The sequence below is a fragment of the Cornus florida genome, unplaced genomic scaffold (assembly GCF_030987335.1).
Source record: "Cornus florida cultivar Cherokee Brave unplaced genomic scaffold, ASM3098733v1 CherokeeBrave_3.0.0_Hap2_Chr05, whole genome shotgun sequence".
NCBI classification, from domain to species: domain Eukaryota; kingdom Viridiplantae; phylum Streptophyta; class Magnoliopsida; order Cornales; family Cornaceae; genus Cornus; species Cornus florida.
This window is the reverse complement of record NW_026775575.1, coordinates 26,617,769-26,644,894: the sequence shown is the minus strand read 5'-3', so window position 1 is coordinate 26,644,894 and position 27,126 is coordinate 26,617,769.

Below are 27,126 nucleotides of genomic sequence, written 5' to 3'. Positions count from 1 at the left end.
CATTTATAATGTAGTTCTTGCTAACTTATATCCGAATATACTTCTTATCGTGTTAAATAGTATGTTCCAATCATGTAAAGTGCCTTGACAATTTGAACTTGTATTCTACTAACTCCTTGTCGTGTTTTATGGATTATTCCAAACTTTGCCTAATTGCATTGATAATGTAATTCTTGTTAACTTGTATTCAAGCATCCTTCTTGTCATGTTCTTTGAATTGTCCAAATAATGATTCGTTTCATACGTGTTTAAGTGTCATGATTCTTGTTGATTATTACTCTAGGGTAGCTTAGGATGTTCCCTGAGTCTCATTGTGAGATAGACGTTAGGTGGCATGAGCCCCTCTGACATATTTCACCTTAAGGTAATAAAATTGTAAAATGCTAGGTCGATGCATGCTCATCTCCTACGAGTAGCTTTATGTTGCTCACCCTTACGTTACTGGGGCATATTTCAGGTACAGGACTCAAGACTTGAAGGTTTCATTGCCTTAGATGATTTGTAGCTTCTCATGACAAAACTTGTATTCTTTGATTCTATGTATGTAAGGTGTGCATAAGTACACACTTTTTATTGTATTCAACATGTATAAGATGAGGCCGGTGGCCAATAACATTTATTATGTATTCTATGCATTTTACTTTCAAAGTTATTTTGAAAACATTGAAAATTCACAAGTCTTTTCTTCATAACTTTTGCATTGGGCATGGGAATTCCACTCTTTCTTTTTCATAGGGATTCTATAATCATGTATGAGGTATGGCCAAGGGCCAAACACCATTTAGTGTTCATTTTTGCATTTTAGTTCACACATTGCATTTTGGGCTAAAATAGTAAAATCTGAGCCTTTAATGGTTTAGTTTCAAATTAGATGGTGCAATGTGTGTTCCGGCACCTCCACTAGGTCTCATTTATCTTGTATGAAGTGTGGCCAAGTGTCAAACGGTCAGTTAAAACCATTTCCTAATTTTGGTTTCCATATTTTTCATTTCAAGTTCATTTTCGCCTTTTTTGCCGTTTGGGGGTCGGATTTTGACTCGGCCATTTTCGGGAGCCGCGGACCATTCCCGCACACTTAAAATCACCATTTACATCTGTGTGCATGATCGTTTTCAGGAAAAACCTCTTCCTTGGCAATTTGAGCCTCCTAGGGATTTATTTTGTATTTTTTTTGCATAATCTAGTTTAGGGGCACTTTGGGGTTTTCTTCAGAAAATAAATTCTAGTCTCCTTATGGTCACTTAGGAAACGTGATTTTAGGGGGGGTTTCTTTTTCGTGTTTTCCTAGAAAATATCGTCTTGGTGCCGGAAATCGATCACAAAATTCAGCTTTCTATTTTTTTTTTAGCTGCTTTTTGGACCTCCATGACCAGATTTCATGGAGGGGCATTTCGGGCATTCTACATTGCATATTTTTTTAATTCTTTCTCGTGTTACATCATAAATTCAATTTTGTGGGGGGTTTCTTCTTTGTGTTTTTCCAGAAAAATTCATCTTCTAGCCTGTTTTTACTCTCAGTTGCAGACAGTCACTGTAGCAACTTTTAACCCTCTTGTTCAATTCTAATCTAGGGGCATTTTGGAGATTTCACAGTGAGTTTTTTTCGATTCCGTTAGCTATGTCTGGTAGAAAACTCAATTTTAGGGGGGGTTTCTTCTTCGTGTTTTCCCATAAAAATTTGTTTCGGCCTCCGTTTCAAGCCTCAATTCTGGAACCTCACTTTTTTTTTTTTCTTGCTGTCAGCTGGTTCATGCCATTGGGCATCGGCATGGGCACCGGTGGGTTCGTGCATGGGTGCCGTGTGCGCCATGGCCTTTATCGGGCCGCCGCGACGTCTCAACTTCAAACCCTCATTTCTCCCTCGTCCGGACTCCAAATCGAGTGAACTTTTTTTTGAACTTAACTAATTTTTTGCTGTCTTTCCAATGGTGTACTCAGTTGCACTCATATCTTCCTGTACAATTACTAGTTTACCCTTTTAGCATTAAATGCTCATTTTTCTTCGTTAGGCCATTTCTCCTTCGTCTGGACTCCAAATCATGCGATTCTTGTGTCCATCCTGACTATTTTTTTGTTGTCTTTCCAATGGTGTGGTCAGTGGCCCTCGAATCCACACTTTTTAGAAATAACTATTTTGCCCCTGGGGGCTTATTTGTCATATTTTGATCTTTTGCTCCCGCATCAGTTCTCATTGAGTTCCATGACCTCATGGAAGGTCACTTTGACTTCTTAGAGTCTTGTTTTCTGTTTTTGCTTCCTCATATCGGATCCGTTATCGGGTCAATCTTTGGTTCATCATAGGACACGCTGGACTAAAAACCAGGGTCGTCACATGTTGCACAACTTAATGATTTTTGGAAAGCTTGTATGGACATTGTAATATGTTAAGGCTTGAGTAAGTCTCTAGTACAGGGGATGAGAATTCCCTCTACAACATATAGTGCGCACTAGGTAGTTCCTTACGGCTAGCTGTTATGACTCGAGTTTTTCAACCCGATACGTTAGCAATGACCCAAATTTTGACCCGGTAACGGATCCAAAATGTGAAAGCAAAAGATAAACCAAGGTCTCTAGAGATAAAAGTCACCCCTAAGACACCAATGTGACCTTCCATGTGGTCATGAAACTTAAAGAGAGCAAAAGAGCGAACGAGAGTTAAAACGGGCAAAATTCGTCAGTAACGGGCAAAATGGTCAATTCACAATCAAGAGGATAAATTTGACTCTAAGAAAGTCAAATGAGGTCCACATAACCTATACTAATCGTTTCATAACATTCCAAGAGGTTCTAAAAACTTTGGACAAGAGTCCCACAAAATGCCCTTTCCGTGTTCAAGGGAAAACTGACACTACCTCACTAAAACATAAATAACTCCCACTTTGATTCGAATCCAAGAATGACATTGGCACCATTGAAAAGATGACTCAAAATCCATGAATTTAGGCTCAAGAATCACCCCATTTGGGTTAGGAATAAAGGAGATATGACCGTTTGAAGTCAGAACAACAGTGCTGAAATAGAACTGAAGAAGCTGGAGTGTGGAAGCTATTTAGGACAACCGAAATAGCTATTTCGGTCGACCGAAATGACCAAAAACTCTCCTAAAATCCTGAAGGCAAAGAAAAATCACTTCGATTGACCGAAACGAACCATCAGTCGACCGAAATGGACCTGAAACTCGAATTTGGCTACTGGAATGCATGTTTTACTGTTCAAATGAAACCAAAAAGGGAATCGGTCGACAGAACTAGCATTTTGGTCGACCAAAATGTCTCGAGGAAGAGCCTATGAACCTGTTATACACCAAAATGAAGAAGAAACCCCTAAGCTTTATTTGAATCCCTCATGGTATGATCAAATTTAATTATATGCAGGTGTGTGATGATGTCAACATGCAGGCAAATGTAAAATGACATTTTGAACATGTTACAATGGCCTACGGCCTCATTACATTTCATTTACAATATTTGACATTCCAAACCTCAAGGTTACAAAAATTACATTTCAAAGGCAAAACTTGAAGTTTAAATACATACACTTGAATTTAAAGGTTTGTGGCCCTTGGCCTCATGTCATACATATCAAATAGGTTCCAAATAGTGTATCCAAGTACACTTTACATGTTATAAGACATCTCAAAGCCATCACCTTGAAATCTAAAATGCAATAACAACTAAATATAACAATTTAGTACAATTATAATTTCTAAAACCACACATCAATACATAGATTCTCTAAGTTATCAACTTGAAATCTAGAAGTGTGAAAGCAACTAAATATAACAATTTAGTATGGATGTACTTAACTACATCAAATTGCCAATAGCCAAAACCACAAGTCACAATTAAATATAATTGTCAACTTGGAATTGAATGCGAAATCAAATAATGGAAGACTTGGACATCAAGCTTGAAATTCTGCCGAGACCTCAATGGTTATTCCGGACATTAACCTGCTGGGAAGACCACCCTAGTGCCCACTATCTCAATTGGGGAGAACTCATATCGCCCGCACTAGAGCCAAACTCTAGTCATGTCATTTGTAACAACAATGTCCCAAGATTCCAAAATAATCCAAATAAGTTCACAACTTATTCGTAATTTATATAATGCATGAAATCACCTTCCATGCACAAGTAGGTTGAAACCACGCAATCCATGCCTTAGAGTTTAAATTCTAAAATGGCATATATAATGTCAATTACAAAAGTGTGCAATTTGTTACACAAGGCAACAATATATTCCATAATGAAACATGTTCTCATGAATATAAATATAACAACAATGTTATCCAATGCTCAAAACACAACTATGTGAATACACAAAAGTCCAAAACCATGATTTTATACATAGAAACAACTTCTACAACAAAATTAAATCCGTGGAACAACAAGATAAATTTAATTAAATAAAAATAATTAAATTCTCTAGATTTCAAATCATTTCCAAATGGCCTCAATTTAATATATGCTAAAGGACATAGCATGGTCATTACATATATTCATTCAAAATCCTAATTATACCAATGGAACCATAAAAATATATTTTAATTAATTCTCTTAATTAAAGTCTCTAGATTTTCAAACTCATCCAAATGCTCTCAAATTAAAGTATGTTAAAGAAGATGCCAAAACTTAATTTAATAGCATATCATAAGTTAATTTCATGCAAGGCACGTCCATGAGAATTAAACTTTCATAAAGATAATTATGAAATAAAAAGTGCAATTCTTATTCGAATTATCTTAATTTAATACATATTAACAAACATATCAAAACTTAATTTCCTAGCATGCCACAATTGAACTCTAAGTTATACATCATCATGAGAATTAAACCTTAACCATAGAAAATAATTAAATTAAATTCTAGATTATGAACAAAAGCATGCATACAAGTTGTATAAGCATCAAAAACATGCAAGACAACAAAATATGAAGTTATAACACCCCCTACCTCAATTTGAGATGAAATCTCAAATCCCCACCAAAACGAAACCGCTCCGAATCTGATGAAACTTCTAGGTTTTGTTAGGGACAACACGATGAACATAACCCCCAAAGAAGCCCCATCAAAATCACAACTTGACTTCAAACCTGAACTCAAGAAATGGCCAAAAACGGATTCTAATAAGGAGGAAAGGTGGAACACGGCGAGGAGAGCATAAAACACTAAGGCACTGCACCTTTTTACCTAAGGGAAGTGGCCGAAAAAGAAGAGAGAAGGGTGGTTACCCCTTGGTTACCATGACTGCTGGCTAAGAGAGAGGAGAAAGAGAGAAAAATCTAATTTTTCTTCTTAAGACCTCCTATTTATGGAAAAACCCTAAAAGTGTCCCGAACGGGCCCCGCCGGGTTCGGAAAAGTGGAATTTGAGCAGACGCACTCAAACGGCAAAACACTATGAACAAAAAAGAACCAAAATGAGAAAAGATGAACAATGGAAGAAACGGCGTCAAAAACCGAGTTCTGAGCAGAGAGTTATGCCCCAAACAAGTTTGGCGGCAATTGGGCCAAAAACCCTCAAACTGGAGAAAAACCACCAGAAGGAAATTCTAAGAGTACCTGACTCTATGAAAAGTGAAAATGAATCTCATATGAGGATACAAGCTCAAAATAGGGCATTTACTAATAACTTTCATTAATTGCACAATGGCCCCTCCAAAAAGTGAAAACTGCACAACTGGCCAGAATGAAAATATCTTCCAAAAATATTTTCTTAAAAATACCTGAAATAAAATATCTTCAAAAGATATTTACGAAAAACACCCCAAAAAATGGAAATGTTTCTGAAAATTTTTGCATCCATACCCCTATGAACACCGGGAACAACCAGAGTACTTTTCTGCAAAAGTAAGGATACGTATTTCGTGGAAACCACTTAGAATGAAGATACATGAAGTCAAAAACCAACTCCGAACACAAGAAGTGAGGTTATGCCAACAAAGTGACAAACGGGGAAAAGACAAAATAGGGAAAAGGATAAAAAAGTGAATAGTGTCCTAAAATGAAAATATGGAAATGACTCAGTCCTCAAAAGAAGTTGTCAATCCAAAGAAAAAAGTCTCGAAAACCATCTCCAAGCACTCAAGATGACACTAAGTGATGAGAAATTGAACTTAGAAAGGAAAAGATCAACGGAAAAAAAAAATATCCGTAAAAATATGAGAAAAAGGAAAGGAAGGAAAATGACCGGGTCATTACAACTTTCCCACCTTAAAGGGATTTTGTCCCCGAAATCCAGCCCCAACAAAACAAAAAGGCAAAACCAGGATAACTACAGAGTACATCTCCTAAACAAGAGGCTACAAAAGCAAATCTAACACTAAAAGACAACATAGAAGCCAATGTCAGTCAAACCCACGTGCTCATGACAAGACAACCTCTCAAAACAAAAGTGACCACGCAGCCACTAAACAAGTCAAGACTCACACACAGAATCCAAGGTCAGATGAGGGAACGAAAGACAACCACCATAGCATCCCTCCTGACAAACCATCAGACGGATGCAAAAACAACCACCAAAAGAACTCCAAGATCCCCACATATCGAATCAAGGTACTGAACAAGGACAATGTGGCAGTATGAATAACGACCAAAACCCACCCACGACGTAGTCAAATGTATGGTAGCAATGACAGTGCCTAGTGCCTGCCCACACTTACTCGTCAGTAAGGTAGCATCAACGGTAACTAGTACTCGCCCACAACACACAACTTTGTACGGTAGCATGACAGTATAAGGCACTAGTTCATAACCTGCCCCCACTAGGTCTACCCATGAAACCTTTCGATACAAATGACATCAACGTAAAAAATGATCATTACCAAAAGCACCATGGAGGCTAGACATTTTGTGAGAGTTGAGATATGGTCCAAAGACGTCCGGCTGGACCATCCTTGCCAATCCCAAACTCTGACAACAAAGCCATAGGTACCGCTATGCTTAAGGCCTTAAATCCTCAATACAACAAAACTGACAACTCCAATGTTTCAAAATACTTCCATAGCAACATCAATCAAGAGTCCCAAGCATGAAAAACAAGTCAAAACATCCAGAAACCAAATGGAACCTCGTTACAAGACATTTCATTGAAAGTCCTACATATCTCCCTAAAACAGATCAACTACAAGACTACACCAAACTCAAACATCGGATCCACATCCTTATCATGAATAACTAAATTCTCAAAATACAAGTCCACTAAATGGCACACATATCAAAATCTCGACAACAAAGGTCACAAAATGAATCTCTCGAAACCATGCTTGACAACATCAAGCTAAATCAAAATCCTTCAATTTGGATCCATCCATAAACAGCTACTGGAATTACGATTCCTCAAAACTACACATAGTCATAACTAGGACGAGAAAACTCCACAAACAAGTCATATCTAACAGCGATCTCCTAAAACTCTTCCTAAGAGTTAACCACGTCCAGGTCTCTAAAATTGAAACAAGTCTCATAAAGACATCCTCAAAAGAGCATCGAGCTTACCTCATGAATCAAACAGATCCTCAATGATATGGACACAAGTCCCCGGAAAATGATCTCACACTAATCTACTCATTCTGAGTACCACAACCCGTCAACAACCACGACAAAACTCCCCAAGGGAAGACACGAAGGAAAAGAAACCTCCAGTCCTAAGAAAGATAACACCACAACTTCATCTCTGAAATGAAAGACAATAAGGTCAAAGACTTCGCCCCCTACATGGAAGTAAGTTGACCAAAATCAACCAAATCCTCACCAAGGACTCAAGACAACAATGGTGATTCTCACGGACCAGCCACCCCAAAACCGTGCATAAGACGACGAAAAGAAGAGACCCACTCCTTGTGAAGTCCCTAACACGAACCAGGAAAAAGAGGAGGAACCCTTTTCCCCCCACAAGTGTTAACACGACAAACGAGAAAGGGAGTATTCTTCCCACCTTAAAGAAGTGGATAGCTCAAAACAATGTAAATGTGACAACTCCTCTGCAAGGAATGTCACCACGAAACCCTTGTGAAAACCCACATACACACTACGTGTAACCGAAGGAAACAAAAAGGAAATCCAAATATGGAAGTCATGCATATGATAAGGAATGCAACTACCAAATAAGAAAGTCTACTCACATAGATAAAATCAAGGGTACATGCTGTGACGACCCTGGTTTTTAAGCCAGCGTGTCCTGTGATGAACCGTAAGGATGATCCAATAACGAATCCGAATGCGGAAGCAAAAATAGAAAACAAGACTCTAAGAAGTCAAAGTGACCTTCCATGAGGTCGTGGAACTCAACAAGAACTGATGCGGAAGCAAAAGATCGAAAATATGACAAATAAGCCCCCAGGGGCAAAATAGTCATTTCTAAAAATTGTAGATTCGGGTGCCACTGAGCACACCGCTAGAAGAACAATGAAAAACTAATCAAGATGGACTCAAGAATCACATGATTCGGAGTCCGGACGAAGGAGAAACGGCATAACGACGAAAAATGGACACTTAAAGCTTTAAGGGAAAACTGGTAATTATCCAGAAATATCTAGGTGTAACCGAGTGCACCGTTGGATAGAGGATGAAAAATTAATCAAGTTCAAAAAAAAATTCACTTGAATCGGAGTTCGGACGAAGGAGAAAAGCCCAAAAGAAGAATTGACGTCGTGGCGGCCCGACGAGGGGCCATGACAGCCCCATGCGCATGCCCATGCACGCGCCTATGCACGCCGCGTGGGCGCTGAGTGCAACATGGCTGGCAGCAGCAGCCCATAAAGCTGTTGTGGGGTTATTTTTTAGAAAAATCCAGAACAGAGGCTGAATTTGGAGGCGTAAATGAATTTTTTTGCAAAAACATAGAGAAGAAACCCCCCTCAAAATTGAGTTTTCTATGTGAAATACGAGAGAATTAAAAAAAAATAAAAAAGCAATGTAGAATATCCGAAATGCCCCTCTATGAAATCTGGTCATGGAGGTCCAAAAAGCTGCTAAATTGAAAAACTGAGAGCTGAACTTCGTAAGCGATTTCTGATATCAAGACGACATTTTCTGGAAAAACACAGAAATCCCCCCTAAAATCATGTTTTCTATTCAACCATGTTGAAAGAAGAAAATAAAATCACCGTGAAAAGTCTACAATGCCCCTAGATCAGAATATGCAAAAAAAGTGCGAAATGAATTCACAAGAGGCTCAAAACACAAACGATAAGGTTTTGCCCAGAAAGGACCATGCACACAAACATAACTTACCTATTTGGACTTGCTACAATAGTCTACAACTTAAAAATACCACTGATACAAAATCCGACCCCCCAACGGGTAAAAAGGCAAAAATGGAACTTAGAATAAAAACTCGGAATCCAAAAATACAAACGGGATAAAATGACCATTTAGCCCTTGGCCACACTTCAAAACTGATTTATAAGACCCAATGAAAGAATGAAAATAGAATTCCCACACCCGATGCAACCATGGTGAAGCAATGACTTGCGATTTTTCAAGATTTTCACAATATTTCATGAAGTTAAAAAGTACATAAAATACAATATACATGTCATTGGCCTCCGGCCTCATCTTATACATATCAAATACATTGAAATGAGTGTACTTAAGTATACATTACATACATGGAATCAAATATACATATTTTGACATATAAGTCTACAAAATGACATTTCATGCTAACATTTGCATGAAATGGAAACTTGAAAGCTACACGACATCCAAGGAATGCTAGGCGTCACGAACCAAGTCTTCGTACCTGAAATATGCCCCAGTATCGTAGGGGTGAGTAACATAAAGCTACTCGTAGGAGATGAGCATGCATCGACCTAGCATTTTACAAATTTATCACCTTAAGGTGAAACATGTTAAAGGGGCTCATGCCACCTAACGTCTATGTCCAAGTGAGACTCGGGGAGCATCCTAAGCTACCTTAGAGTCAAACCAACAAGAATCATGATATATATATGTGTATGAAACGAATCATGGTTGGGATAATCCAAAGAACACGACAAGAAGAATGCTTGAGCATAGATTAACATGAATTGCATTTTCAATACAATTGAACTAGGTCTAGAGTAATCCATACGATATAACAAAAACATATTCGAATACAAGTTAACAAGAATCACATTATCCATGCAATTCAACAACAAAAGAGCATGTTATACAATGTAACAAGGTTTAAGTTCTCAAAGCCATCAACTTAGAATCTAAAGCACAAAATAATAGTAGTGGTTCATGCCACCTAACGTCTATGTTATAAATGAATCAATAGGATCAATCCTAAGCTTTATTAAAATGTCAAAACACGATTTTCAATATCGATGTAATTTAACCCACATTGGAACTTCCAATACAACGCATAAAGCATAATTTCGCAAAGTTAACATCCTCTAACTTAAAATGGAACGAGAAATAAGAAACAACAAGTTACAACATCATCTAGTTATCAACTTGAAAATTAAATGCGAAATTAAACAAAGTGGATACTCGGACGTCACGCCGGATCAGACCGACAACATAGTTACTTTAGGGTTACTAGCCCATGGGTAACCTCCCTATGTACGCATTAGACTATATATAGAGGGACTATCCCCCGTGCTAGAACCACGTCCTAGCCATAGTCAAACAACGACATCCCCAAGTTTCCAAAATCAACAAGTTGTGCAACAACGCATATATCAACAGGAATATGCAAGATAATCAACTATCTACTAAGCACAACCAAAATTGGAAACCTATACAAAACATGCTCTAAATCCACAACTAATATGATATGATGAATGTCGAATCTTTAGTGTGCGATTCGTTACACGCTATGTGTGAAAGATGTTAAACACGAAGTGTGCAAATCATTACACAAGGCAACAATATATTCAATAAGGAAAATATATTCTCATGAATACAAACATAGCAACTATGTTATCCAATGTTCAAAACATAACAAAATGAATATATAACAAGTCTAAGTCCATGATTTGAATATAGAAACCACTTCTAAAACACAACTAGATCATGGAGCAAATTGATAGAATTTAAATAGATAAACATAATTAAATTCTCTAGATTTCAGATTCAATTTCAATTAACCTCAATTTAATACATGTTAAAAGGGCATGGCAAGGTCATCACCTATATCCATTCTAAAACTCAATTAGGTTGTTAGAACAACAAAGTAGAACTTTAATTAAATCATGCTAATTTAAATCCCAAGGTTCTAAAACAACTTCAGATAGTCCCAAATTAATATATACTAGTAAACAAGTCATGGCCAATACAAATATCAAGTTACAACCTTAATTAAGCTAATGGGACCACAAAATAGATTTTAATTAATTCTTTTAATTAAAATCTCTAGATTTTCAAACTTAACCAAATGCTCTCAAATTAACCTATGTTAGAAAACATGCCAAGGACTAATGTAATATCACATTACAAGTTTATTTCATTCAATTTAAGACCATGTGACTTAACCTTTCACTAAAGTTAAATATAAATTAAAAGTTGTAATTCTCATGCAATTAATCCTAATTTAATATATAAGAACAACCACACCAAAGCTTAATTTTCTAGCATGCCACAATTAAATTCCAAGTTGTATATCACCATGAGAATTAAATCTTAAACAAGGAAATTAATTAAATGAAAGATTTCAAAACCTCGCCGAATATTCTAAATCAAATATATGTGAAGTTATATGGCATGTAGATCAAGAATATCAAGTCGGAATTCAAATAGAGTGAATAGTGCACTCGGGGCAAATTAATTAATCAAATTAATTAATAATTACTAATTTTCAAAACACCTCCAATTACTTTCAAATTCAACTATGTTGAAGAGCATGCTAAGGCCTAATATAATATACTAACACATATTAATTTCAAGCTAGTTAAGGCCAAGTGAATTAATCTTTTACCTAAGATAAATATTAAATAAAATCTTTAATACTTATTCAAATGTTCCAATTTTAATACACGACAATGAGCATATCAAGGGGCAATATAAAATCATGGTACATGTTTAAACCAAGTCATGAGCAACCGGGAAAATTAGATCCCGTACAAGAAAAATAAATAATAAAATCTCTAGATTTTATATTTAATCATGCAAACAAGTAGTATAAGCATCACAAGCATGCTATATGACAAGAATTTAAACCTAGAACATCTCCTACCTCAATTTGAGATGAAAATCTCGAAAGCCGTCAAAATGGAACGGCTCCGAATCCAACGAAACTACTAGGTTTTGTAGGGGACAACGCCGTGAACATAACCCCCATCAAAGCCCCATCAAAATCATAACTTGAACTTAAAACCAAACTCAGGAAATGGTCAAAACTGAATTCTAATAAGGGGGAAAGGTAGAGCACGGCGAGGGGAACAACAAACGTTAAGGCCGAAAACTTTCCATCAAGGAAAAGTGAACCAAAAGAGGAGAGAGAAGATGGCAGCACCCCTTGGGCTGCCATGGGAGCTCCAGGTTGTGCATGAAGAGGGGAGAAGATGAAAAATGAAATATCTCACCTCCCTTTTATAGAAATCTCAAAAAGTGCCCCGAACGGGCCCCACAGGGTCTGAAAAAGTAAAATTTGAGCAGACGCGCTCAAATGGAAAACTTTATGAACAAAAAAGATTCAAAATGAGAAAATATGAACAACGAAAGAAACAACGTTGAAAACTGAGTCCTGAGCAGAAAGTTATGCCCCAAACAAGTTCGGCGGCAACTAGGTCCAAAAACTCTGAAACTGGAAAAAAAATGACCAGAAGGAAATTCTATGAATTTACGAGTCAACGAAAAGTGAAAATGAATCCCGTACCATGATCCAGGCTCCAGACGAGACATTTTGCAATAACTTTTGTTAATTGCATAATGACTCCTACAAAAAGGGTTAACAGCGGAACTGCCCCAAAATAAAAATATCTTTCAAAAGATATTTTCTTAGATACCCCTGAAATAAAATATCTTCAAAAGATATTTATGAAAAATACCCTAAGAAATGAAAAAGATTCTAAAGAATTGTGCATCTATGCCCCTATGGGCACCGGGAACAACCAGAGTACTTTCTTGCAAAAGTAAAGATACGTATTTCGAGAAAATCACTCAAGATGAAGGCACGTGAAGTCAAAAACCAACTCCGAGCAAGAAAAGTGAGGTTATACCAAAAACTGACAAATGGAGATAAGACGAAATAGGAAAAATGACAAAATAGGGAAAAGACGAAATAGCGCATAGTGTCAAAAAACGAAAAATGCGAAAATGACTCGGTCCTCAAAGGAAGTTGTCAATTCACATGAAAGAGTCTCAGAAACCAATTCCGAGCACTCGAGATGACACTAAGCGACACGAAACAGAGCTTAGAAAGGAAAATTAAACGAAAAAAATTCATTCGTAAAATTTCAGGAAAAAGGAAAGGAAGGCAAATAACCGGGTCGTTACACATGCAGCACGTCCCCATGTAAGCACAAAATCATGTCACTAAAATATAGTAACAACATGGCATCTCTAAGCATATAAAGAAGGCATGCTAATGCCACACAACAACAAGGCAAATGTGGACATACCTCTACCTACTCATGCATCGCAATATCATAAATCAGACTACTAACATGGTAGTAAATGAAACTGTAGAAGATAAAAATGATGCAATAATGAACCCTATGGACATCGTGTCCTAGAGTGTCCAGGTAAAAGGAAAGACCAGTCCTAGCAATAAACTGACTCCAAAAACCAACGCGACAACAACTTGTCTCAAAACAAATGTGAGCCCTTACCACAATGGTAAGACTTTAACAATCCATCTCCGAATCTAAAGGTGACACTACAAGTGACACTAACAGTGAAATACTCTCTCTACCCGAAGCATCAATCAATCGACTTGATCCCAAAAGCGTCATCACGCAAGGAGAACTAAAATAAAATGGCAACTATAGCCATACCAACAACAACCAAATCAATCACTATGACTGATCCCCAAAACAACCATCATCATCATTGATCATAAGGACAATGCCTATCAAAACAAAACCAACACTGATTACATCCGAACTGCACTTGTAGCTAGCCAGTACGGTAGCATGACAATGCCATGCACCCGCCTACAATGTACCCGCCCACGAAAATTACAATCCCAGAGGAATCATCCCAATCAACCAAGGATCCTAAGAGGTCCATAACCTCATCATGGCTCAAAACCAACAAATCCAGCACCATGGTAACGCCTAATGACTCACCTCATAAGAGTCTAAACAAAAGGTGTCTCTCCACCTACCTCAAAATCAATGCTAGGTCGATAACAACCTATACTACCATAAAACCACATGGACAATCACCAACAATCTCAAGGAAGAGTGCCTAAACAAAACCAAACACACCAACCATTGCACTAAGTGCAAACTCACCAAACAGCTCAACATCAACTCAAACATCCCATGACTAATCCCAAGTCCTAACAAATATACAAAACAATCATGCATATACAAATCAAATCTAGCATATAGCATATGTTCTGCTCTTTACAATAAAATTTAAATCATGCTAAACAAACGGCATACCACATGTAGCACATAAGCACACAAACATGTTATCAAACCAAAATATGTTATCATGAAGCATATAAATACATAGATTATAGCAACACAAGCATGATATGCACTAAAAACCTATCTTCCTAAGGTTTTCAAACCTAGGAGCTCTGTTACCACTTGTCATAACCCGAGTTTTTCAACCCGATACGCCAGCGATGACCCGAATGTTGACCCGGTAATAGATCCGAAATGCGGAAGCAAAAGACAAACCAAGGTCTCTAGAGGTAGAAGTCACCCCTAAGACACCAATGTGACCTTCCATGAGGTCACAGAACTTAAAGAGACCAAAAGAGTGAACGAGAGATAAAACGGGCAAAATTGGTCAATAAAGGGCAAAATGGTCAATTGACAATCAAGAGGAGAAATTTGCCTCCAAGCAAGTCAAATGAGGTCCACATAACCCATACTAATCATTTCACATCTTTCCAAGAGGTTCTAAGAACTTTGGACAAGAATCCCATAAAATGCCCTTTCCTAGTTTAAGTGAAAACTAACACTACCTTACTAAAACATGAATAACTCCAACTATAATTGGAACCCGATAATGGCATTGGTACCATTGGAAAGCTGACTCAAAATCAATAAATTTAGGCTCAAGAATTAACCCATTTGGATTAGGAATGAAGGAGATATGACCGTTTGAAGTCGGAACAACAGTGTTGAAATAGAACTAAAGAAACTGGAGTGTGGAAGCTATTTAGGTCGACCAAAATAGCCATTTCGGTCGACTAAAATGACTAAAATCTTAAACGTGAAGAAAAATCACTTCGATCGACTGAAATGAACCATCGGTAGACCGAAATGGACCTGAAACTCGAATTTCGCTACTGGAATGCATGTGTTTACTGTTCAAATGAAACCAAAAGGGAATTGATCGACCGAACTAGCATTTCGGTCGACCGAAATGGCTCAAGAAAGTGCCTATGAACATATTATGCACCAAATTAAAGAAGAAGCCCCTAAGCTTTATTTGAATCCCTCATGGTATTTTCAAATTTAATTATATGCAAGTGTGTAATGATGTGAACATGCACACAAATGTAAAATGATATTTTGAACATGTTACAATGGCCTACGGCCTCATTACATTTTATTTACAAGATTTGACATGCCAAACCTCAAGGTTAGAAAAATTACATTCAAAGGCAAAACTTGAAGTTTAAATACATACATTTGAACTTAAAGGTTTGTGGCCCTTGGCCTCAAGCCATATATATTAAATAGGTTTCAAATAGTGTATCCAAGTACACTTTACATGTTATAAGATATAAATGACATAATTGAACCTAACCAAGTATTACATCTTTATAAGCAAAACTTAAACATGCTAACACTTGCATGTGAACAAGACTACTTTAAAAGAAACTTCAAATCTATAAACCACCCAAGGCAAGTGCAATCTCTAAATATTGAGTCCTGTACCTGAATAAATCCCCTAGTAACTTTGGGATAAGTAAACAAGTTTAGTCGTAGTGAATGAGCATGCATCGACTTGATATCTTTATAGATTTTTATAACAACATGAAACAGTTCAAAAGGGTCATGCCACCTAACGTCTATGTAACGGCCCCAGTTTTTCAACTCGGTGCGTTATTGATGAACCGAAAGATAACCCGATAACGGATCCGAAATGCTGAAACAAAAGATAAAACAACGGTCTCTAGAGATATAACACGGCTCTAAGATACCATTATAACCCTCAACGAGGTCACGGAACCCAATGGAAACAAATGCGGAAGCAACGTTTAAAAAACAGACAAGAATGAACCTAGGGGCAAAAATGTCATTTTTAGCCTAAAAGTGGGTGCCACCGAGCACACCATTGGAAAGATAATGAAAAATTAATAAATTTAGACTCAAAAAATCACTTGATTCGGAGTCCGGATGAAGAAGATATGGCTAACGGAAGAAACAGGGGCAAAACGGTCAAATAGTCAACCCAAGACCATCTAACCGGTTAGGAGACCCCTTCTAACTGGTTAGAAGGCAAAAATCAGTGACCAACTCACTATCCACACTCATCTAACTGGTTACGAGATTCATCACCCGTACACTTGACCCGTACACTTGTATTACAACTCAGCAAAAACCTGGCAGCAGGGATTTTTCTGGAAAAAATGGGATTTTGAGGCTCTAGATGACATTTTCTGGAAAAACACAAAAAGAAACCCACCTCAAAATTGAGTTTTCTACGTGACTCTCAAGAAAAATCGAAAAATACTCACTGTGAAATGCCCAAAATGCCCTCCCAATAAATCTGGTCCAGAGGGTCGAAAAAGCTGCTAAATGGAAAACAAAAGGCTAAACTTTGCGATCGATTTCCGATACCAATATGACATTTTATGGAAAAGCACGAAGAAGAAACCCCCCCCCCCCCCCCCAAAATCACATTTTCTAAGTGACTATGTGGAGACCAGAATTTATTTCCCAAGGAAAATTTCCAAAATGTTCTTAAGCAAGATTATGCAACAAAGATGCAAAATGAGTCCGTAGGAAGCTCAAATCACCAAGGATGAGGTTTTTCTTGAAAATGATCATGCACGCAAACGTAACTTACCTATTTGGATGCACTACAATGGTCCATGGCTCAAAAATATGGCCATTACAAAATATGACCCCCCAATGGCCAAAATGACAAAAATGAAGTTTAGAATGAAAACTTGGAATTTAAAATCAAGAGATGACTTCAAAATGTCGTTTGGCCCTTGGCCACACTTCATACATGATGAATGAATGCTAATGGATGAGTTTCATACACAATGCACACCCCGGTGCGAAATAGCATACTAAAACGCATGAATTTTCATATAATCTCATTAAAGGCAAAAATCAACATCCATGACATAAATGTGATTCTAAAAGAAGTTGGCCATTGGCCTCATGTCATAAACATAAAATGAGAATCAAAAGTGTGCTTAGGCACACATTACAAGTTTAGAATCAAATATACACATTTGACAAATAAGACTACAATTGGCATTCCGAGCCAACCTTCACAAAAATGAAAGTCTTCAAGTCTACAAGTCATCCAAGCATAATGGGAGTCTCAACTTTAATTCTTGTACCTGAAATATGCCCCAGTATCGTAGGGGTGAGTAACATAAAGCTACTCCTAGGAAATGAGCAAGCATCGGCCTACGTCTTATAAGTTTGCATGATTTAATTATTGTGGTTCATTCCACCTAACGTCTATGTCAAAAGTGAGACTCAAGGAGCATCCTAGCTACCTAAAATCATTTCTAGTATCAATCACTTCATTCATGCAATTTTTAGCAACATAGGGTCATGCTTACATAAAGCAACAATCTAGGAGCATGCTTACACAAAGCAACAACATAGGAGCATGCTTATACAAAACAACAATATAGGAGCATGCTTACACAAAGCAACAATATATCGATTCTCAAGGTTATCAACTTAAAGTCTAAAATGCAACATCAACTAAATATAACAATTTAGCATAATTAAAATATCTAATACCACACATCAAGACATAGATTCTCTAGGTTATCAACTAGAATTCTAAAAGTGTGTAATCAACTAAATATAGCAATTTAGTATGGATGTACTTAACAACCTCAAAATCGCCAATAGCCAAAACCACAAGTCAACAAGGTAAACATGATTGTCAACTTGGAATTGAATGCGAAAACAAATAGTGGAAGACTTGGACATCATGTCTCAGATTTCCGCCAAGAACAAAATGGTTGTTCTGGGCACTAACCTATAGGGAAAACCACCCTAAGTGCGCACTATCTCAATTAGGGAGAACTCAGACTTCCTGCACTAAAGCCGAACTTTAGCCATATCACATATAACACAATGTCCCAAGACTCCAAAATAAACCAAATAAGTTCATAACTTATACATATTACTACTACATAGTAACAAGTTAGCAATATAACTCTCAATTGTTCATAATAAGCATTTCATATCCATAATGCTATGAAATCACAAGCCAACAATATATTCATATTAGAAACATACACTCATGAATATAAATTTAACAACAATGCTCTTCAATGCATATAACACAATCAAGTGAATACATCACAAGTCTAAATCCATACTCTTAAAATAGAAACAAATTCTAAAACATGATTAGATCCATGGATAAACAAGATAGAATTTAATTACATCAAAATAATTAAACTTTCTAGATTTTAAATCATTTCCAAATGGCCTCAATTTAATACATGCTAATAGACATATCATGGTCATTACATATATTCACACAAAAGCTTAATTAGGCCTATGAAACCACAAAAATAGATTTTAATTAATTCTCTTAATTAAAGTCTCTAAATTTTCAAACTCAACCAAATGCTCTCAAATTAAAGTATGTTAACAAACATGCCAAAACTCAATTTAGAAGCATAATACAACTCAATTTCATGCAAGGTACGGCCATGAACTTTAATCTTCCACAAAAGATAAATATTAATTAAAAAGAGCAATTCTTGTTTAATTAATCCCAATTTAATATATGTTAACAAACATATTAAAACAAGATTTTCTACCATGCCACAATTCAAAACCAAGTTACACATCTTCATGAATTTTAAATCTGATACAAAGAAATAAAAATTACTAACTTTCTAGATTTGATAGAAGGCATACATATATGTTATATAATCATGGCAAACACACAATACAACACACAAATAATCCTAAAACATTCCCTACCTCCATTTGAGATGAAATCTCAAATCCTGACCAAAATAAATCGGCTCCGAATCCGACGAAACTCCTAGGTTTTGTCGGGGACAACACCACGAACATGAATCCCAAGGAAGCCCCATCAGAAACACAACTTGACTTCAAACCCAAACTCAAGAAATGGCCAAAACGAGATTCCAATCGGTTAGAATCGAAGGCCTCGCCGAGGGGAACAATAAACATAAAGGCATCACCACTTTTTAATGAAGGGAAGAAGTCCAAAAGAGGAGAGAGAAGATGGCAGGCATGGGAGGAGCTTGGACTGGCCATGAGAGAGGAGAGAGAGAGAAAAGTCTGATTTTTCTTTTCAAGACCTCCTATTTATAGAAAAACTCAAAAAGTGCCCCGAACGGGCTTTACCGGGTCCCAAAAAGTGAAATTTGAGCAGACGCACTCAAACGAAAAAACTCTGTGAACGAAAAAGATTCCAAATGAGAAAATATGAACAACGGAAGAAACAACATCAAAAAATGAGTCCTGAACAGAGAGTTATGCCCAAAACAAGTTTGGCGCAAACCGGGGCCAAAAACCCTGAAACTGGAAAACATCGCCCAAAAGGAAATTCTAAGAGTCCGCGACTCGACAAAATGTGAAACTAAATCCCATACGAGGATCCAGGCTCAAAACAAAGCACTGAGCTATAACTTTCATTAATTGCACAATGGCCCCTCCAAAAAGTGAAAACTGCGAAACTGCCCCAGAATGAAAATATCTTCCAAAAGATATTTTCTTAGATGCCCCTGAAATAAAATATCTTCAAAAGATATTTACAAAAAACACCCCAAGAAAAGGAAATGTTTCCAAATAACTTTGCATTCATGCCCCTATGGGCACCGGGAGCAACTAGAGTACTTTCTCACGAAAGTAAAGATACGTATCTCATAGAAATCATTGAGAATGAAGATATGTGAAGTCAGAAACCAACTCCGAACACAAGAAGTGTGGTTACGCAAACAAAGTGATAAACGAGGAAAAGACGAAATAGGAAAAAAAACAAAATTGGGAAAAGACAAAAAGTGAATAGTGTTGAAAAACGAAAAAATGCGGAATTGACTTGGTCCTCAAAGGAAGTTGTCAATCTACTGAAAAGAGTCTCAGAAATCACTCCGGAGCACTCGAGATGACACTAATCGACAAGAAACCAAACTTAGAAGGGAAAAGACATCGGAAAAAGTTTATCCGAAAAATCCGGGTCATTACAGTCTATGTCAAAGGTGAGACTCAAGGAGCATCCTAAGCTACCTTAAATCATTTTTAGCATAAAACACATCCTTTATACAATTTCAACAATATAGGTGCGTGCTATACAAAACTTCAAAACATAGATTCTCAAAGCCATCACCTTGAAATCTAAAATGCAATAACAATTAAATATAACAATTTAGTACAATTAGAATTTCTAAAACCACACATCAATACATAGATTCTCTAAGTTATCAACTTGAAATCTAGAAGTGTGAAAACAACTAAATATAACAATTTAGTATGGATGTACTTAACAACATCAAATCGCTAATAGCCAAAACCAAAAGTCACAATTAAACATGATTGTCAACTTGGAATTGAATGCGAAATCAAATAGTGGAAGTCTTGGACATCAAGCTCAGAATTCTGCCGAGACCTCAATGGTTATTCTGGGCATTAACCCGCTGGGAAGACCACCCTAGTGCGCACTATCTCAATTGGGGAGAACTCATACCTTCTGCACTAGAGCCAAACTCTAGCCATGTAACTTGTAACAACAATGTCCCAAAGACTCCAAAATAATCCAAATAAGTTCACAACTTATACGTAATTTATATAATACACGAAATCACCTTCCATGCACAACTAGGTTGAAACCACGCAATCCATGCTTTAGAGTTTAAATTCTAAAATGGCATATATAATGCCAATTACAAAAGTGTGCAATTCATTACATAAGGTAACAATATATTCCATAAAGAAACATGTTCTCATGAATATAAATATAACAACAATGTTATCCAATGCTCAAAACACAACTATGTGAATACACAAAAGTCCAAATCCATGATTTATACATAGAAACAACTTCTACAACAAAATTAAATCCACTGAACAACAAGATAGAATTTAATTAAATAAAAATAATTAAATTTTCTAGATCTCAAATCATTTCCAAATGGCCTCAATTTAATATATGCTAAAGGACATAGCATGGTCATTACATATATTCATTCAAAATCCTAATTAGACCAATGGAACCATAAAAATAGATTTTAATTAATTCTCTTAATTAAAGTCTCTAGATTTTCAACTCATCCAAATGCTTTCAAATTAAAGTATGTTCAAGAACATGCCAAAACTTAATTTAATAGCATATCATAAGTTAATTTCATGCAAGGCACATCCATGAGAATTAAACTTTCACAAAGATAATTATTAAATAAAAAGTGCAATTCTTATTCAAATTATCCTAATTTAATATATGTTAACAAACACATCAAAACTTAATTTCCTAGCATGCCACAATTTAATTCTAAGTTATACATCATCATGAGAATTAAACCTTAACCATAGAAAATAATTAAATTAAATTCTAGATTATGAACAAAAGCATGCATATAAGTTGTATATGCATAAAAAACATGCAAGACAACAAAATATGAAATTATAACACCCCCTACCTCAATTTGAGATGAAATCTCAAATCCCCACCAATACAAAACCGCTCCGAATCGGACGAAACTTCTAGGTTTTGTTGGGGACAACACGATGAACATAACCCCCAAGGAAACCCCATCAAAATCACAACTTGACTTCAAACCCGAACTCAAGAAATGGCCAAAAATGGATTCTAATAAGGGGGAAAGGTAGAGCACGGCTAGGAGAGCATAAAACACTAAGGCACTACACCTTTTTACGTAAGGGAAGTGGCCAGAAAAGAAGATAGAAGGGTGGTAGCCCCTTAGTTGCCATGGCTGCCGGCTAAGAGAGGGGAAAGGGGGAGAAAAATCTGATTTTTCTTCTTCAGACCTCTTATTTATAGAAAAACACTAAAAGTGTCCCGAACGGGCCTTGCTAGGTCCGAAAAAGTGGAATTTGAGCAGACACGCTCAAACAGAAAAACACCGTGAACAAAAAAGAACCAAAATGAGAAAAGATGAATAAAGGAAGAAATGACGTCAAAAATCGAGTCTCTAGCAGAGAGTTATGCCCCAAACAAGTTTGGCGGCAACAAGGGCCAAAAACCCTGAAACTGGAGAAAAACCACTAGAAGGAAATTCTAAGAGTACATGACTTGATGAAAAGCGAAAATAAATCCCGTACGAGGTTCCAGGCTCAAAACAGGGCATTTAGCAATAACTTTCATTAATTGCACAATGGCCCCTTAAAAAAGTGAAAACTGCACAACTGGCCAGAATGAAAATATCTTCCAAAAATATTTTCTTAAAAATACTTGAAATAAAATATCTTCTAAGGATATTTATGAAAATCATCCTAGGAAATGGAAATGTTTCTAAAAAACTGTGCATCCATACCCCTAAGGACACCGGGAGCAACCATAGTACATTTCTGCAAAAGTAAGGATACGTATTTCGTGGGAACCACTTAGAGTGAAGATACATGAAGTCAAAAACCAACTCTGAACACAAAAAGTGAGGTTATGCCAACAAAGTGACAAACGGGGAAAAGACAAAATAGGGAAAAGGACGAAAAAGTGAATAGTGTCTGAAAATGAAAATATGGAAATGACTCAGTCCTTAAAGGAAGTTATCAATCCAAAGAAAAGAGTCTCAAAAACCATCCCCGAGCACTCAAGATGACACTAAGTGATGAGAAATTGAACTCAGAAAGGGAAAGATCAACGGAAAAAAAAATATCCTTGAAAATCTGAGAAAAAGGAAAGGAAGAAAAATGACTGGGTCATTACACTAGTAACCTAAGATCACTTGTTTGGTCATTGAGACCATATGTCCTTTGTCTTTCCGCCATTGGTTGATTTCGTATTCAATTCCTAGTTGTAATTGTGGATTACTTTTAACTTGTGCTTGGACGCATGGTACTTCATTTCTTCCCTATTATACTTGTATTTGTATGCTTGTGTGCCTCATATATAAAAAATGCTTTGTATACTTGTATGCCATGTATGACAACATTACTTAGTATACTTAGAAATGTACTCATGAATATATATATTGTATTCTATTTCAATATTGCTTAGCGCACTTGGTATGTACACTTGCATATTGATGATTTACTTCCTAGATAACCTAGTATACTTGTGTCTTGTATACTTGTCTTAAGTGCATTTCAGTATTGATTGTATACTTTGATAAGCGCCGAATATTGCATATTCAAGCGCCCTTAGCTGCATTAGTTAAATCCAGTTTTTGAGTATTCTTTATAAATTATCTTTATTTGTATGCTTTTATTTATTTTTAGGTTCAGCACTAAAATCTGACTTTGCTCGCCATTTTTGACCGATCAAACTCAAGAACTGGACTTCCATTTAAACATGACATATTTAGAGCTTTGATTTAACTTTCAAAATCTTTAAACAGTTCGTCATTTGGAGTTCGGAGCAGAAAGTTATGACTATTCTATCAAAGTTGTGCAAATTAGGTCAAGAGGAAGGAGCTCACTGGACTAACTTCGAGCACTTGAAGTCCTTAGTTCAAGCGCTCGAAGTGCTAGTTTGAGCGCTCGAAGTGCTTAGTTCGAGCGCTCGAACTCCGGGCAGATTCCTCTCCGGGAACCATCACTTCAGCCCACTTGCACCTTGTTTCTCTCATCTCTGATTTCCATCTTTATGGGTTGGTTGGAGATGTCTTTTGGTGGTTTTCTGTGCCTTGTTTGGTGGAGAGAGATGTCTATACAAAGGAGGGGAACCACACAAATAAGGGGATATCTCATCTTTGCAAGATTTGTGGAGAGAGAAAGAGGAGAAAAAGAGAGAGTTCTTGAAGCCAAAGGAAGGGAGCTCGAAAATGGAGGTTGCAACCAAGCTTCTTCCTTCTTCTAAAGCTTCCATGGGTAACTAAACCTCCTTCTAGGGAGGTGATGAAGCCCTTCCCTTGTAAGCATGTCCTAGTACAGTTCTATTTTGGGGATTGCAATGTATAATCTTTGGTCTTTTGATGGTCTAGAGCATTTTGCCTTTTATAATGGATCTTCATGTATTTAAAGATTAATGTTGAGTCAATTATCTATCTTTGATGGTTTATTCTTCTAATCATGTTGCTTGCACTCTCATGGTGACAATGGTAGTGAAATCATGGAATTGTTTTAATGGCATGGAGTTGGAGGACTTTGATAGATCATTGCTTAGGTGAAACCTTTGATGATTTATGCTTATTTCTTACCTTCATGTGCTTCACCATTTTATCTAGGGCTTGATAGTCTTTCATTCAAGTAAATGTGGTTAAGCTACACCTTAGTTAGGTAGTCTAAACATGTTAACCTTTGATGGATCATGCTTGCTTCAGATTTAATGAACATTCTTGAGGATATTATAGCAACCAAGTGTTGCTATGTATCATGACCATAATATATATTGTTTTTCCCCCAATTTAGCTCTAATATAGCATGTGTATAGGGATAGAGGTGGATTCATTTCCCTAGTCTTCTTTACTTGTATTTCATTTCCCTTCAACTCTTGCAAGCTTTTACTTTATGCACTTTAATTTCATAGCTTAAGTGACAACCAAAAAATCCTCTATGAACACCTCTATCATTCTAAAAAGACTCTAGACACTTAGGTTGCCATAGATTAGCGCAGTCCCAGTGATTTGACTTACTCGACCAATAGCCCTATTTTACAATAATTCATGCTATTGTGAAGGTTGATTTATAATTGTAATCGACTCAACCGATCAATTTTTGGCGCCGTTGCCGGGGACTTGCAAACGGTTTAGCAACCGAAGTTCTAGGAATAATTTTAGTTTGATTGTTAATATTGTGTTTTGTGAATATTTCCTTGTGTGGTTTTGACAACTCTATTGTTGTGAGTGTGTGAGATTTTAGGAACTCGGGGCTCACTGAGGGGACACTAGCAAATTTGTAAGTCTAGGGGACTCCAGGTAAGTTTCTTGACCTTCTAGTTTCGAATTTGTAATATATTGTGTATGTGTTAACCCTAGTAATAATTTAGTTTTAAAACCCTGGTTGAGGCTCTTATCTTGTTTAAATTTCGTGTATAAGCATCGGTCCTTGTCGTGGCCATTTAAATTCTGTCTTGATAATTGAGGAGAATGGGAACATCGTATGTGGAGTTGGGAATGATGATTAGTATCATTGATAGCATTATATATTGTTGATGTTTGGCCGTAGATCGCTCTCCCTACCAACTCTTGGCTCGCCAGTTGACATAAATTCACTTGAAAGAACGCTTAGACGAAACCTTAGGGAATCTTCTAGCGTAAGAGAGCTTGAAACTGAATTTAACACAATGGCTGAAAATGTAGGAGATTTCAGAAATGAGGGAATTAGGGCCGAAATTCCAAATGAAGAGCCAATGACTCTCAGGGACCATATCATCCCTACTACATATGCTTCACCTTCATGCATAGTGATGCCAAACATTGATGCGGTTCAATATGAGACCAAATCAAGTACCATTCAAATGCTTCCATCTTTCCATGGCCTTGATAATGAAGATCTGTATAAGCATCTTAATGAATTCCTTGAAATCTGTTCGACCATCCGGTTGAGAGGTTTTCCTGAGAATGTACTCCATCTGCATCTTTTCCCATTTTCTTTAAAAGATAGGGCAAAGTATTGGTTAAACTCACTCACTCCAAATTCTATCACTTCTTGGGCTCAATTACAGCAAGAATTCCTTAAGAAGTATTATCCGGTGAGTAAAACCAACCAAATGAGGCATTCCATTCTTAGCTTTTCTCAAACGGATGGAGAATAACTCTACAAGACTTGGGAAAGGCTACAAGACCTTCTTAAAAAATGTCCGCATCATTTAATTCCAAAATGGCAATTAGTGCAAGCTTTCTATGCTGGCTTAACCGAACCCCATAGATTTATGGTTGACTCTTCTTGTGGCGGGATGTTCATGTCCAAGAATGCAGATGAGGCTTGGACCCTACTAGAGAATTTAAGCGAAAATTCACTTCAACATAATTCTCGTAGGGCTCCGACCTCAACCAATGCAAAGAACACCAACCCGTGTCAACTAAAATCAATAAGGGAGGAATCATCCCAAGTGGATGCCATAGCTCATAAATTCTATCAATTGATGGCACCACATCTCTCTCCTTCATTATCTCAAAATTTGGCAAGTTCGGTATGCTCATTATGTACTAGTCCATTCCATTTCACGGAAGATTGTCCCACACCGGAGCAATATTCCAATCCAAATGAAGAACAAGCTCATGCCATGTTCTCAAGATCCGGGAATAATCCCTATTCCAATACCTACAATCCGGGATGGCGAGATCACCCTAATTTTTCGTGGCCACAACAAGCCCCACAAAATTCCCAATTCCAAAATCAAGGGCATCAAAATCAGCCCCCTCCTCAATTTCAAAATAGGCAATTTCCAGCCTCATCAAGCTACCGTCCTCCGTATAATCCAAATGTCTCTAATCAACCTCCGGTCTACCCAACTGATGAAATTGTGGCTGCAAACAAGCAAATGATGGAGTCATTAAACAAGCAAATCATGGACTCCAACAAGCAACTCTTAACATCTTTGCAACCTACTCCTTAAATGGTTCACTCTCATACTCAATCCATAGCTAAGCTCGAAAATCAAGTGGGCCAAATACCTTACTCTGTGAACCAATTGCTTCAAAAGGATAAGGGTAAGCTTCCTGCTCAACCATTTGAAAATCCTAGAGGGATGCATGCGATTGAT